This window comes from Nannospalax galili, unplaced genomic scaffold (genome assembly GCF_000622305.1).
Source record: "Nannospalax galili isolate Female #2095 unplaced genomic scaffold, S.galili_v1.0 scaffold7, whole genome shotgun sequence".
NCBI classification, from domain to species: domain Eukaryota; kingdom Metazoa; phylum Chordata; class Mammalia; order Rodentia; family Spalacidae; genus Nannospalax; species Nannospalax galili.
The window spans coordinates 4,825,575-4,836,879 of record NW_008359081.1 but is presented as its reverse complement, the minus strand read 5'-3'; positions in this window follow the sequence as shown (position 1 = coordinate 4,836,879).

Below are 11,305 nucleotides of genomic sequence, written 5' to 3'. Positions count from 1 at the left end.
CTTCTGGTATATTTGGGGAAGAGACTAGACAGATGACCTTTTAAGCTCAAATGAGGACTCAGTGATGAATAGTTGTTGCTCCACAACTCCTCATAAAGTTGGACAAGACTGTCAAGCCTGTATTTCAGCAGGACATTTTCCTCTGCCTCTTCCTCCCTCTGGTTATAATTAAAAAGACAGACAATAACAAATACTTGTGGGGAAGTGAGAAAACTAGAATCCTTATATTTTGCTGAGAAAATGAAAAAAATAGTACAATAATTTCAGAAAACAGTTTCTTAAAATTTTACCCAGGACAGTACCATATTATCTTGAAATCCACGATGAGATAAAACCACATAAGAAATTAAGATATAATTCTAGAAAAAATCTTGCATAGAAATATCCATTGCAACATTGTTCGAAATAGCTCCAAGTGAAAGCAAAATAAATGTTCATAAACAATGACCCAAAAAGCCAATGAATGGAAAAATGAAATATAGTATATTAACAGAACTGAAAAGTATTGCAGAATAAAAATATATAGGGTTTATTCGAACTAATTACCACAATTGAAATTCTAGAAAAAATCTTGCATAGAAATATCCATTGCAACATTGTTCGAAATAGCTCCAAGTGAAAGCAAAATAAATGTTCATAAACAATGACCCAAAAAGCCAATGAATGGAAAAATGAAATATAGTATATTAACAGAACTGAAAAGTATTGCAGAATAAAAATATATAGGGTTTATTCGAACTAATTACCACAATTGACAGTTTCAAAAGTAGAATGCTAATTAGTGGCTTGTTAGGTGAGAGGATAAAGATGGCTTCTAACAGGTATGCTTTTCTATAAATGAGAACAAAAGTATTACAATGTTAGATTACAATGAGCTTTGTACAAAACGGAAATAGAGGTTAATTCTACAACTATCCAGGACTAAGCACATGTGGAAAAGTGAGAGCCCTCTACTCCCATGCTTGTACATATCGTACAGTTATAAAAGATAAGTTGATCTCTTCATATTCCAAAAGCAACGTACTCCACACGTTGAGGTACTGATCTCACCCAAATAGTTTAGGACATAAAGTACTAAGTGATTTGAAGAGTATGCAGGCATTAACGAGGTTATCCAGTAATTCTCTGCTGCAGTGGAAGAGTCTTCTTCCTGGCCACATCATGAGATTTAACAGACATTAACATGCTGAAAACATCAAGAATGGGACACATTTTACAGATCCTGCATGCTGCACTGTCAACATGCCAAAGACTATGTTCCTGCTGGTGCAATAGTGGTGCATCTAGTATATGTACAACCACCAAATTTTCAACTGAATATAATGCCTGCTCCTAGGGGTGAAACACACATCTACTACTGTACACCAGGCCAACCCCTGTGGCAGGAGAGGATATAGGCCCAGTGGGAAGCCACTGCAATTATTTTGTTAGATGGATGTGCTGCACCTGCTAAAGTACTGTCCAAGCATTTGCGTTTATGTCCATAGATTAAGTTATTATAGCAGCCAGTGTTTAGATGTTCTTGCTTCTTGTTGTTTGTGTTTTATAGTAGATGGAATTCCACAGAAATGGGCCAACTGTCCATGGAAAATAGATGATGCAGAGACCTTAGAGTTCAGTACCTTGCCACAGTGGGGGGAAGATCATCCTACACCTATCATCCCCCCCCCCCAGCTCAGGGACTTTTGCTGAAGAGGTTGGCAGAAAGAACGTAAGATGTGAAGAAAGGGGTGGAGTGTTAACTGGAAGTGTCCTCCAATCACTATGCTGGCAAACTATAGTCATACCTCCTTCCTACACTCATCAAGGAGTAGATGGGGGAGTCAGTTACCCCTCCCACCCAATCAGTCAACCTTAGCTGCATTTGGAGGAAGGGAGAAGGATATATAAGCTGAGAACACCATGGGGCACCTCTCTAGCCATTTTGTGGTGTTGGTAAGTCACAGGTTCTATATTTGAGTATGGAGTTTCCAGCACAGCCATAAATGGGGGAGGGCACCCACTCTTCTCTAAATAAACTCCCACCCTATGTGCTGTTAGCAAGTCCAATAAACTCATTCAGATTTTTAAAAATAGAGTTAATGGAAACCTTCATTATACCACCAAAGTTGACTCCAAAATGGCAAATCCTTTGATCTTCGGTTTTTTATTCCTGTTTCCCCACCTTAATCTTCATTGTATATATATTTTTATGTAACTAGCTTTAAGTTATTTCTGAAAAAAATGTGTTAAAAATACCTCTCTTTGGAATAATAACAAAATACTTTATTATTTAAAAAATTAAAAAGGAAAAGAAACATGTGGTAAGCTCTAATAAAAGAATGACAATATGACTTTCCAGAGTTCTAAAATAAGGACAGGACATCCACAATAATATTCTTTTTGAAAATAAAGTTCTGGTGCCCTTATTTGCTCCTTATTTGGTTGGAAAGATTGCCCATAGGAGGCTAATTGACTGTGTAACAAGAACAAGCCATCATAACTTAAAGCATGTGAAAGTTACTGAAACTTAACACTGGAAAGATCCAGCAAAAATTCAGTGTAAGCTGGTAGTGATGTATTCAGTATTGATCATCTGTAGTAGTGGGCATAAGTAAGGCACTTGTCAGGTTGTGCAGATTTCCATATAAGACATCACGCTTACATAAATACCTATATAAACATGTAAATACTTCTTCAGCTGACTTCTGAAGGTGTATGTAACAATTCTTCATTAGCTGAAATAAGAAAAGTTGGACTAAGACTTGTATACACATGGATTGCCTTAGTATTTGGCTAAAGCTAAAAATAAATGGTAGTTGAATAAAATAATTTCATTGATTAATGACCTTGGCAGGTAATTGTAAGGGAGATTAAATCGGTGAAGTTTAAAGAATTCCACTTGTAAGTCGTTTGTAAGGAATAAAACAATCTCATCCTTAAATAATAGAGAGTATGATAGTGCTGTCTTTCTCCACTTAATCAATATTTGTTTTTCCTACCAAAAAGTGACATTTTCTTGTGTGACATTGTAATTTATAATTCAGTAACAATCTTGCTGTGTCAGTGAGGAAATTGTGCCCTTTTCTTATAAAAGGACATTACAGATAGTGATGTTCAGTGAATGGTCAGATGCCTGGACAGAGAAAAATTGAAAGGTTAGTGAAAATGAATTTTGCCATATAGATATGTGAATGGACATAAAAGGCTAGTGTGAAGTATTAATTATTGAATCACATGATAATGCACAACTGATATCACCCGACATGGCAATGAAACTAAATTGCAAAGTAAATAGTGAGTTACTAGGGCACATTGACTAGGTCAGCCAGTTCTTCTTATCAGCAGCACAGTGTTGGAAAACTACCCACATAAACAATGTAGCCCCAGTTGCAAAAGTGGATTTTCTGCTTTCACCTATGTGGATTTCCACTAACCAAGATTGCCCTTGTTACTAGAGTTAACCATTGTCCAATTTCTTCCTAGTTTTCATATGTTCTTGTACCTTGAGAACTGCAGCTTACCACTTACTCTCAGGAAGATTACACTGAGTCCCTCCTATCCTGGGAAGTACCTCATTTCTGTAACACATACTTTTTCTAGTTTTCACTTTGCTTTGATTTCTTGTAGGGCCTCTACCATCATCGTTTTCTGAAAGTTTATGTAGTGTTGGAGATGGTGATTCCATATAATACAGTTGCAGGCCAAGGATCTGTGCAGTTAAGGTGACCTGATATTAGACTTTTGATCATAGGATTCACTGGTCATATTATGAATTTTATAATCCAGAATTTGATATTCCAATACAGTACATCCTGTTGATGGTACAGTTGAGGCTCGAGTTCAGAAACTCCAAAATCTTGTATATGACCCAAATTAACAATTTTATATGACATTTCTTTGCTGATAAGCAGAAAATTTGGAGCAAAGAAGTCGAATAAAATGCTTGCATCCACTTACCATTATCCCTAATGACACACCAGGGTCTTGTGTTTTCTCAAGTTCTGCAACTCAGATTTCAGCATGGTTAGATATCTTTTGCTCATAAAAGGACACAGTTTCCCCACTGACACAGTCAGACTCCCCCTGAACTATAAAATACAATATCACACAAGAAAAATAGTTACTTTCTTGACAAGAAAAACAACCCCTGATCATGGAGAAGAAACCATGCCACTTATACAATGGGAACATAGGAATGTGTGTGTCATCCAGGTGATGAACAGGTGTGCTTGGTCTTATCCACTTCTCACTTGTGACTGTAAAGAGCCAAGTATGACTATATCTTTTTATGAGAAGTACAGAGTAGCCAGGCACTTAGTGACCTAAAAGGCAAAAATTGAAGCTTATGTGGTAGCAAATGGTGCAGGTATTTAGAGAAAAAGTGGCAGAGGGAGATGGGTAGCATGTCTAATCCAATATCTAAATGTAGCAGAGGGACAGTAGTTCATCTTGCAAACCTCATTTTTCAGAGTTTCCACTAAGAAAGGCAAACCCATTGGAATTTTCTAGGATCTGGCCCCCAAATGAGAAAAGAGAAAAAGGTCTATGGAGCATAAAATGTGGTTTCTGACAGAGACTGAGATGTGACACTAAGATTTACTTTCAAAGAAGGACTTCCTGCTCAACTCTGAAGAGTGTCATCAGGCAACTCTCAGTCTCTGCAGGGTCTCAATAACCTGTGTAAATCTGTCTTATTTGAGGTCACATCCTTTGGAGAACATCCAGTGTTTCATATTGAGCAAAACTGGAGTACAAAAGCCCAGCCATTACAGTCCATCATAGGATTTCAGAAAAGACATTACCCCATAGCTTCCTGTATTATGGTTCCCTCTGCCCTAATAATCATCTGGTTTCTAAACTCTGAAAGAGATTGCCTTTGGAGAATTCAACTTGTGGTAATGAATTTAATAGCTTTTTTCCACAAATTGAGACATACTAATAGCACTAATGCTTTCATAATATTCATTTCATTTTGTGTGCTATTTTTCTGGAATATGAAAATGTCATAGTTAGTACAAATCAACCTTTGCAAAGAGTTTTTGACTAAAATGCTATAAAAGTAAGCATTTCAACTTTCACATTTTATTTTCTTTGAGATGCCAGAAAGTGCTATATTGCAGCTTACTTGATCAGCTCATGAAAACAAGGCAATCTGATAAAAATATTTGTAATATTTGGAACATTCAAGTTGATAGAGGCTATGTACTGGAAAGAGTAAAATTTCAGTTTTTACATGTCTTTTTTGTTATTTTCTGTACCTTTAATATTTAAAAATATTTTATGTCTATTGAGGAATTCAAGAACAAAGTTTGTTGAACCATTTTTTATATTTTTTTCTATACTGCTGATTTGGATACTTCAAAATTTTTCAAAGTCATTTATCAAGTTAAAAAAATGACACAACATTTGTATATTTAGATATAATTGAGGTCTGAGCATGTTCAGAGGTAAAGAAAAATTAATATGGGTGTTTATGTTCTGCCTGCCTCTCATCTCACCATTTACTTCAGATTTTTTTTAAAAGATGCGTTTGGCAGATGAAAAGCACAGATGACCCGTCCCACAGCACATGCCTAAGAGCTGGACTCGAGTTGATGTGATCTTCTTGGTTACATTAACATTCAGCTGTGTGATAAATATCAACTACCTTGGATTTCTGAACTTTATAAAATTTGCTTGGATGATTTTGCAGTTCTAGTCTTCAACTCTTTTTCACGTTCTTATGGCACTTCAGTCAGAATTCCTCCACTAAGTGAAATTTTGTGATCGGGCCGGGGAAGCTTCATCAAATCACGGCTTGGCATTTTCAACTTTTCTACATGAGTGACAATGAGAATTTGGAAATAACCTACTAGCCACTATGTTATTTTTCAGAATCAGATATACCCAGATAATATACACATTTTACCGATAACCAGATATCAGTTTTACAAGTCTATCAAATGATATTACTAATATAAAACTTCAAAAAAGCTTATGTTCTTATTGAAAATGATGAACATTCTATACTTACATCAACTGATCCTCAGAAACAACATACAAGCTTGATTGGGAAACCTTTAAAAATTTCAGTTTTGTAGGAGGTACTGGGGCCCTCCTACAAAGTGAAATTATGAGAAAATGTGAAATAAAAAGGAGAATCTTAATACAAATAAGTATTATACTGGGTACTTTGATTTCTATTGTTGTGATAAAATACTCTCACCAAAGAAATTTAGGGGAGGAAAAAGTTTTTATTTTAGCTTATAGATTACTGCTCATCACTGAGTGGTGTCAGGACAGCACTCAATTTATGATCTTGAAGCAGAAATCATGGAGAAATTCTGCTTGCAGACTTGCTTACAGACTCATGCTTACCTTGTTTTTTTTAAATACAGGTCAGCACCACCTGCCCAGGGACTGGTGCCTCCCACAATGGGCTTGACCATCCTGCATCAATTAACAATTAATCCCTCACTGACATGACCAGTGTCCCATTTCATCTGGGAAATCTCTCAATTGAGAAGCCCTTCTCAGGAGACGCTAGGCTTTGTCAAGTTGACTATTAAAGCCAACTAGGACAGGCTATGATAAGAGAGTGAATAAAAATGTAAAAGAACTCTGTATGTATGATATATTAGGATTAGGGGAAAACTAAGAAGGAAATATCCCTCCTGAAGGCTGGTAAGATCTTACTGTATTTCCAGTTCACTGGAAAGAAAAAAATTCTGTTTACTCCTCTCAGTTAGAGATGTTGGGCCCTGGTTAAGAAAGCTGATATTCGGATCCAGGGAAGCCACTTTGGTTAGTGCACACAAGTGTGTGAATAGAATGGGAGTGTGAAGACTGGAGATCTGAAATATGTGATGCTATGTTGCTAAGCCCTATAGAAAAATGATCACTGCACAGGGCCATACCTGTGAGAAATTTCCACTGAATGTTCTCATACGTACACATCTCACCAATAGCACAGCAACTGGAATCAGTAAAAAGCTCCTTATCTGCAATGTAACTATAGCAACCTCTAGCAAGGAAACAGCATTGTGATTTCTATCGAAGAATTAAAAGATTTATATCATCGATGCATACTGGTTACTAAAGGATGAGTGTGGGGCTGAGAGAAAATAAATTAACAATTACCATAATACGTTCCTGAGAGATCGATGTTAATCTCTCTAACTGGCAAGTATTACACTGGGCAGAAACAACAATTAGTTGAGCTTTGTGGACTGAGACCATGGCATTGCCTTAATTTCAGATAACATTTCTACTTCTTTCATACATTCATTGTGCTGTTTGAAATAGTCAGTGTCTGAACATGGTATGGGCTGATTTTGTAATTCCACATGCTTTTGAGCACCTCAGCTTATGTATAATAAGGCCTATTAAGTCAAATTTGTGTCCTCAAATGTCTTTCAGTGTGGGTCTATCCACTGGAGTCTGGTTAACGTACCATGAGTCCCATCCCTATAAGAGTCTGTCTCTCCTCCTCCCAGCAGTTATCAGTAGCCAAAATTTCCTGATCTTGGGTTTAAGAACTTTTTAAAACTAAGCTTATCTGTGTATATTCTGGGACTGAGTAACTCCCGTATCAGATATTAATGAACACCCTCAGATGGCCATCAAGAAGGGAATAAGAAAATTTCTGGTCCAGTAATTTTTATGACTCACAAGTCTTGATCACATACATACTTAGCAAACTTAGGACACTTGATCTATCTCTTGCTTGATGCTCCATGTACTAACACACCCACCTGAGTTTGTGACCCTGTGGATCTTACATAATCCTTCTCATGATGGGCAGATCTAATCTCACAGCAAGAAATTTACTTTCTGAAGCAGGTACTTTAAAAAACATGGCACAGAAACATGTCAGGAGCAGTTTTTTAAACCATGTATAATTTCCACTGCAGATTGTACAGCTTTGCTCCAAAATCAAGGGGGCCTACAATGTGATCTTCTTATTAAAGCATGTTGTAAAATATAATATATACTATGTCAAGTACAACACGGTTTGCCGAGTTGTGTTTCTCAAGTGGAATGACTGCATAGTATATTCAGTCTGCTGAAGAGCCCTTTCTTCACCTAATCCCCACTTAAACTTGTCAGTCTTCCTTCTCAGTAAGTAAATGAGTTAGAATAATATTTCAAAGTGTAAAACATGTTGAGCCCAGAGCCCAAAGATTTTCCTTCTTCTTAGTTGCTATGCTATTAAATAAAATAGGTGACCTTCTCTTTTAGAGAAAGTGCCCCAGTATGCCTCAGATCACTGGAATTCCAAAACCTTCTGTTGGGCAAGTCCTACATGTTTATGGGCTGTATCTGCTACCTTTTGGAGTTCATTTGTCCTACTAAGGCCTGAAAAATACTTGCAGATTCTTGAGTTTCCATTTCCGTGTCATAAGCTATAAAATATATAGTGGCCAATATTAAAATCTGAGTGATTTCCATAAATTAGATACCCTTAGACTATATTTTGACAGAATATGGAAGTATTAACATAGATTTGAAATAAAACCATCAATAAACGCCATTGTCTATGCAGGGAAAATATGGACTATTATCAGGTTCTCTTTTCTGTTGCAACTCTAGAAGCAATTTATTTATAAGAAAAAAAACCACATATCAAATATGTGAGGATATGTTAGTATGCCCTTTATAAAATACAGACATTTGATACTACTCCCGCTGTTGGATCTAGCAAATGATGAAGTGTCTGAGGACCTTATAATACCATAATATAAAATGTACCTACATTTTGAAAAATGTTAAACAGGTACACTACAGTGATCTTGAAATATTAAAAAGTGGCATTAATTTACATCAAGCCCCTTAACATAAAATGAGACTTTGATTAGTATGTAAGTAATGGATGGATTCTTTTAGATGTAGAGGCATGTTGTTGTTTGACTGCAGCTAATATTGTAGTAGTTAGGAGGAGAGATAAGGAAAGACGTGAGGTGAATGCATCCCTTGTTGAATGATGTATGTCTCTGCATCATATTCAAGTGGAAGTACAGTACTTGCTCCTACTGAGAAGGAATGGGTAGATTTCTGAACCCAAAAGGCTCATGAAAGTCTTGAAATGAAAAAATTGTAATATGCATTGTCCCAAATTACAAATTTTCAAGTTTCAGTCATGTATTCCTTTCTAATCAAGAACTTAACTTCAGTAGCAGATGTGTCACATTTGAGAAACCAACCTCTGAAATTCTGCTTCAAAAGTAAGTTTTGCATCTAATTGTTTTTCTGTAGTTAGGCTACAAGAGATGAGAATCATCTTTGTGTTTTGAGGGCATATCTTTGGTGTCCATACAGTTTTCATTGATAATTGATTACCTTCATCTTTTATCATTCTAATGCAAAGACAAACAAACATTTTTTTCTGTAAATGGCTAGAATAAATACTTTGTGATTTGAGGGTCATGTTTGTTTTTATTTTTATTTACTCCTTTTTGTATCTTTTTATTTAGTTTTTGTGCATTTCACACAAAACATCTTAATTATCTTCATACTCTTGTCCACATCTATCCCCTCTATATCCCCCCTCTGTATTTCATGAATTATGTCGTATATGTTAAGGCCTATCAGGTCAAATTAGTGTACCCTGACATCCCACAGTGCAAGTTCACCCACTGAAGTCTAGTCAACCTATCTAGAGTCTCTCTCTCTCTCTCTCTCTCTCTCTCTCTCTCTCTCTCTCTCTTAAAGAATATCAACTCTCCCTCACCAAGAAGCTGCTAACAGTTCTTTGGCTAAGGTTGAGGCCTGCTACCTTTTCCCCTAGTTCTATGCTGGGTTTTTGTCTGATTGAGTTTGCTTGGGTGTTATGCATGCTGACACCGTTGCTGTAAGTTCATATACATAAGTTCCCTGTGGCCTGAAAGACTCTGTTTCTTGATGATCGTGAACCAATCCAGGCGTTTGCAGTGTTTCCACAGCCTCTTCTGCAATGATCCTTGAGCCATGAGTGGGTAAGGTTTAACATTTATTCTTTAAAAAAAATATCTTCTTGCCAGGCATGATAGCGCATGTCTTTAGGTCAAGCAATTGGGAGGCAAAGACAGGTAGATCCCTGGGAGATTGCAGCCAGCCTGGTCTACACAGTAAGTTTCAGGCCAGCAGGTGCTACAGGGAAACCCTGTCTCAAAAAATATTAACTTCTTAAAATGCGAAACAAAATCTTAGCTTGTAGGCTGCATCTTTCTCTGATGATTCAATAATTCCCAGGTTGCATCTATATTCTAAGATCTTTATAATTACTCTCTCCTTAGAAACTGCCAAATCTCATGCCTGAGGCAGTGTATCTAGTAAAGCAAACCCTTCTGCTAGTATTTCATTGCAATTTTTCCAGGAAAATTGTTAACAATTGTACCTCAGTCAGCAAGAGATTATCAGAGCTCACAAACCATATGAGTGATAAAGTCCTCATTGCCAACTGGCTGACAGAAGGGCTATTTGTAAAATTCCATTATAGGGAGAAGAATCTTGGTATTGCAGTTGATTAAATGAATCACAACAAAATTGTAGGTATTAAAAGGCGACATTCATTTTATTTAAAAAGTCATCTGCCAATGCTGTAGTGATTGCTGGACATAGTACTAGCTTTCAGTTTAGGAGATATATCATTTATATACCAATAAATAGACAGAGGCTATCATGTGGGAGGGATCGTGACTTTGGGAAGCACAATTTACTCTGGCTGAGAATAACTTTTAGTGCAACATTTGGATGCTGTGATGGTTTGAATGAGAATGTCCCTCATAGACTCCAAGTTTTCGGACTCTTTGTCCCCAGCTGGAGGTGCTGTGTTGGGAGGTTTTAGAAGGTGTAGCATTGCTGGAGGAAATTCATCAATGGGGGTGGGCTTTGTGAGTTCTAGAGCCTTGCCAGATTTCCACTTGGTCTCTGCTCCCCCTCCTGCTCAAAGATAGGAACGCTCCACTTTTACTTCCGGCCTCATCCCACCACCATGCTTCCACAAGATGATGGACTGTCTCTGATCCTCTGAAAACTTATGCAAAGTAAAATCTTCCTTTTAGAAGTTCCCTTTGTCACAGTGTTTATCACAGCAACAGAGAAGTAATATAGAATTCCGTGCAACACCTTTCAAGCCACTGGGGAAATGAATGCTAGATTTCATATAGAGGAATTTAAGTGGTTCACTGAAGTAGCCATTACATCTATTTACCTATAAATTATTGAGAAGCTGCCAGAACTGTGAAACATTCATATCTCTTTTACTGAAATATATTAATGAGTTTTTGACTTACTGAGCTGTGTGATATTTCTTCATTCATTTTATTATTCATTGATATTGCCCTTAAATCTGTTGCTAAGATAT